Here is a 5,649-nt window from a genome sequence, read left to right as displayed (position 1 = left end):
AATACCTGAAATCACAGAAAAACACACAAACTCATAGTAATGTCCAGAAATATGCTTTTTTGCCTAAAAACTAATAATATTCTACTAAAAACTAATTAAAACATGTTAAAATCTACATGAAAATACCCCCAAAAAGCGTATAAAATATCCGCTCATCACTTCCATTGCGCTTTAACATGGTATCCCTTCTGGTTTCTGAGAGTGTTGGAATCTTGCTGCTTGACCTCTTTGGATTGCTTTTCCACTTATTGTTGGTAACTTGGATCCTTTGAGGCCGTGACTATATGGGTCCAACTTGTTTCTCGGTTTTCTCGCTTTTGCTTGTATTTTTAGCGTCCCATAACCGATTTCTTTATGTTGGTCCCCTTCTAAGTTATTTTTGTAATCCTCTTTCTTGAACCTTTGTCAGGTCTCTTTCAGGGATTACGTTTATAACTTATCTTGTAGGAGACCGACTTCGTTAGGTCGATCTCTTCTAAGTTATTTTTGTAATCCTCTTTCTTGGACCTTTGTCAGGTCTCTTTTAGGATTACTTTTATAACTTGTCTTGTAGGAGACCGACTTCGTTAGGTCGATCTCTTCTAAGTTATTTTTGTAATCCTCTTTCTTGGACCTTTGTCAGGTCTCTTTCAGGGATTACTTTTATAACTTGTCCTGTAGGAGACCGACTTCGTTAGGTCAATCTCTTTTAAGTTATTTTTGTAATCCTCTTTCTTGGACCTTTGTCAGGTTTCTTTCAGGGATTACTTTTATAACTTGTCTTATAGGAGACCGACTTCGTTAGGTCGATCTCTTCTAAGTTATTTTTGTAATCCTCTTTCTTGGACCTTTGTCAGGTCTCTTTCAAGGATTACTTTTATAACTTGTCTTTGTAGGAAACCGACTTTGTTAGGTCGATCTCTTCTAAGATATTTTTGTAATCCTCTTTCTTGGACCTTTGTCAGGTCTCTTTCAGGGATTACTTTTATAACTTGTCTTGTAGGAGACCGACTTCGTTAGGTCGATCTCTTCTAAGTTACTTTTGTAATCCTCTTTCTTGGACCTTTGTCAGGTCTCTTTCAGGGATTACTTTTATAACTTGTCTTGTAGGAGACCGACTTCGTTAGGTCGATCTCTTCTAAGTTATAGCAGTTCCTCTTTAATAGGGTTGGCCAGACCTCTTTCCAGGGATTTGCTGATAACTTGGGTTGACTTGGTCTGACTTTTTAGTGTCGGCCAGTCTTTTTAAGTTATTATATAGCAATCCATAAGACCTCGTCAGGTTCTTTTTGGGATCACTTTCGATAACTTCTTGCATTATGCTGTGTTCATCTTTGCCGATTTGTAGATGGTGGTTTTTGTCCCGGTTTGATCGTCCTTTAGGTGAATCGCGTTTTCACCTTTGTCGGTCGATCATTCCTATCAAGATCGTACAATGAATCTGTTCTTCACTTTCTGTCGATCCATTGCTTTATAATCGGACGATGAATGCTTCAGATTAATGCGTCTTGGGAATTTGTAGAATATCTGAAATGTATTTTATTCAAAGAAAGTGCAAATATATACATGTGGGAGTTTTCCGTACCCTTAAGTCGGATTAAATCTCAATATTGACGCCTCATTAAAAAACCTTTTCAGGACTCGAGTTCGGACAGTCTGTAGTAGCCCTTCCCAAGTACTTCTGTGACTCGGTAGGGTCCTTTCCAGTTGGCTGCCAGCTTTCCTTCTCCGGGTCGAGTTGTTCCAATATCATTTCGGATTAAGATGAGATCATTCTCAGCAAAACCTCTTGGCACTACCTTTTGATTATACCTGGACGCCATTCGCCGCTTTAGTGCTTCTTCTCTGATCCGAGCTCTTTCTTGGATTTCCGGAAGTAGGTCAAGCTCTTTTCTTTGAAGTTGAGAGTTGGTTTGTTCATTGTAATGGACTACTCGGGGAGACCCTTCCTCGACTTCTATTGGAATCATTGCCTCCACTCCGTATGCTAATCGAAATGGTGATTCGTTTGTAGTAGAATGGGGGTTGTTAGATATGCCCATAAGACTTGTGGAAGTTCCTCGGCCCAAGCCCCCTTTACTTCTTGCAGTCTCCGCTTCAGCCCGGCCAATATGACTTTGTTGGCTGCTTCGGCTTGTCCATTGGCTTGGGGATGTTCAACGGAGGTGAACTTGTATTTTATATTCAAGTCAGCCACTAGTTTTCTGAAGCCTGCATCTGCGAATTGGGTGCCATTGTCTGTAGTGATGGAGTATGGGACCCCGAACCTTGTAACGATGTTCCTATATAGGAATTTTCGGCTTCTTTGAGCAGTAGCGTTGGCTAGGGGTTCTGTCTTGATCCATTTTGTGAAATAATCTACCCCTACTATGAGGAATTTTACTTTCCCGATCCCTGTGGAAAGGGTCCGAGAAGATCGAGTCCCCCCTTTGCAAATGGCCAGGGTGAGGTTACACTGATGAGTTTTTTCGGCGGGGCGATGTGAAAGTTGGCATGATTCTGGCATGGTGGACATGTCTTTACAAATTCTGTAGATTCCTTTCGTAGAGTTGGTCAATAGAATCCCGCCTGGAGTACCTTTTTGGTGAGAGCTTCCGCTCTAAGATGATTGCCGCAAATGCCGCTGTGTACTTCCTCCAAGACTTTCTTTGTTTTGGAGGTCGGTACGCACTTTAACAATGGTATTGAGATCCCTCTTTTGTACAGGGTATTGTTTATGATAGTGTAGTACTGTGCCTCCCTTTTTAACCTCTTTGCGTCTTTTTCATCTGTAGGAAGAGCTTCTGTTTTGAGGTAATTAATTATGGGGGTCATCCATCCTTGATCCCGACCTGCTATGGCTAGGACTTTTTCTTCTCCCGATATTGACGGGTTCTGTAGTATTTCCTGGATGAGGCTTCTATTATTGCCCCCTGGTTTGGTGCTGGCTAGTTTTGAGAGTGCGTCAGCTCGGGCATTTTGCTCGCGGGGTATGTGGCAGATCCTATATTCCCCGAGTTGTCCGAGCTGTTCCTTGGTTTTATCCAAATACTTTTTCATTGTAGGATCTTTGGCTTGGTAGCTCCCTGTTATTTGTAAGGTAACCACTTGTGAATCGTTGTAGATGTTGAGTTTCCAAGCTCCAACTTCTCTAGCCAGCTTCAAACCAGCTAATAACGCTTCATATTCCGCCTGGTTATTTGAGGCCGGAAATCCGAATTTGAGGGAAAGCTCAAATTGGGTTCCTTGGTTGCTTTCGATTATCACACCTGCACCACTTCCGGTTTTATTCGAAGAGCCGTCCACATATATATTCCACTCTATGGGGATCTCCGGGGTGTTTGTGAATTCTGCAATGAAGTCGGCTAGGTATTGTGATTTAATGGCTGTTCGCGCCTCGTATTGGAGGTCAAACTCGGATAACTCGATTGCCCACTGTAGGATTCTTCCTGCTAGATCTGTTTTTTGCAATATCCCCTTTATGGGCTGGTTGGTCCGAACCTTAATGGTATGCGCTTGGAAGTACGGGCGAAGTCGTCGGGATGTGAGTAAGAGAGCGTAGGCAAACTTCTCTATTTTCTGGTAGTTCAGCTCTGACCCCTGCAGTGCTTTGCTAATGAAGTAGACGGGTTGTTGCCCACCCTCGTCTTCTCTAATTAGTGCTGAGGCTATTGCCCGGCTTCCTACTGCGAGGTACAATATGAGTGGTTCTCCTTCTCGTGGTCGAGATAGGGTAGGTGGCCGTCCCAAGAATTCTTTGAAGTCTCGGAAGGCTTGCTCACATTCCATTGTCCACTCGAAGTTCTTTCCCTTCCTTAAAGTAGCATAGAAAGGGAGGAATCTTATCGCTGACCCTGCTAGGAATCTGGACACGGCTGCCAATCTCCCATTGAGTTGTTGTACCTCTTTGACGCAGGTTGGGCTCTTCATGTTGGGTATGGCTTGGCATTTATCTGGATTTGCCTCGATTCCTCTTTGTGTGAGTATAAAGCCCAAGAACTTACCTGCTTCCACGGCGAAGGTGCATTTAGCCGGGTTAAGTCGCATGCCATGCTTCCATATGGTGTCGAATACTTGAACCAAGTCGGACAGTAATGTTTCTTCACTTTGTGTCTTTATCAACATGTCATCAACGTAGACCTCTATGATTTTTCTGATGTGATCTGAGAAGACCTTATTCATTAGCCTCTGATAAGTAGCTCCCGCGTTCTTAAGGCCGAAAGGCATTACGATGTAACAATAGTTTGCTTTGGGTGTTAAAAATGAGGTTTTTTCTTGATTCGGTGGATACATTGGGATCTGGTTGTACCCCGAGTATGCGTCCATAAACGAGAGATACTTATATCCCGATGAGGCATCTACTAGAGCGTCGATGCTTGGGAGTGGATAAGGGTCTTTTGGGCAGGCTTTGTTGAGGTCGGTGTAGTCGGTGCACATTCGCCACTTTCCATTTGACTTTCTCACCAAGACGATGTTTGCTAGCCATAGTGGGTACTTAATTTCTCTTATGAACCCTGTCTCTAGTAGTGCTTGCACCTGTTCTGCTATAGCCTGAGACCGTTTTGGCCCGAGTTTTCTTCGTCTTTGTTGTACCGGCCGGGATCCCGGATAGACTGCCAACTTATGGCTCATCAGTTCGGGATCTATGCCTGGCATGTCGGCAGCTTTCCATGCAAAGAGATCAACATTATCTCGTAGGAACTGTATGAGTGATTCCTTTGCATCTTCTTTCAGGATCGTGCCAATATTAGTTGTCTTATCCGAGGTGTCTCCGATCTGAACTTTCTCTACTTCACCTTCGGGCTGTGGACGGAGTTCTTCTCTTCTCTGAACTCCACCAAGTTCGATTGTGTGGAACTCTCCTCCTTTGCCTCTAAGGTTTAGACTTTCATTATAACAGCGACGCGCCATCTTTTGATCTGCTTTTATTGTAGCTATCCCTTCTGCAGTTGGGAATTTCATACATAGATGTGGAGTTGAAACTATTACGCCGAGTTGGTTTAACGTTGTCCGACCTATTAAGGCATTATAGGCTGAGCTTATGTCGACCACGATGTAGTCTATCTTGAGTGTTCTAGATTGGTTCCCCTTTCTGAAGGTTGTATGTAGTGATACGTATCCCAGTAGTTGTACTGGGGTATCCCCAAGTCCGAACAGGCTGTTCGGGTATACTCTTAGCTCTTTTTCTTCTAAGCCGAGCTTGTCGAAGGCAGTTTTGAATAAGATGTCGGCGGAGCTTCCTTGGTCAATTAATGTACGGTGAAGGTTGGCGTTTGCCAGTATGATAGTGATGACCATGGGGTCGTCGTGTCCTGAGATGATTCCGGATGCGTCTTCTTTGGTAAACGTGATTGCTGGGATGTCTGGCGCCTCCTTCTTTCCTTCAACATGGTATACTTCTTTGAGGTGTCGCTTGCGAGATGATTTGGAGATTCCTCCTCCCGCAAATCCGCCATGCATCACGTGAACGTGTCTTTCCGGTGTGCGAGGTGATTGCTCAGACCATCCGACATCTTCATCCCTTTTTCTTTTTCTTGGCTCTTCGTCCCGGTTGGCCAAAAACCGATCTAGTTTTCCTTCTCTTACTAATTTTTCTATGACATTTTTCAAGTCGAAGCATTCGTTGGTGGAATGTCCTCAGATTCGATGATACTCACAGTATTCGTTCCAATTTCGTCCTCCTTTTTTGCC

Source organism: Arachis stenosperma, chromosome 2, assembly GCF_014773155.1.
Source record: "Arachis stenosperma cultivar V10309 chromosome 2, arast.V10309.gnm1.PFL2, whole genome shotgun sequence".
Classification (NCBI taxonomy): Eukaryota; Viridiplantae; Streptophyta; class Magnoliopsida; order Fabales; family Fabaceae; genus Arachis; species Arachis stenosperma.
Note: the sequence above shows the minus strand (reverse complement) of the source record.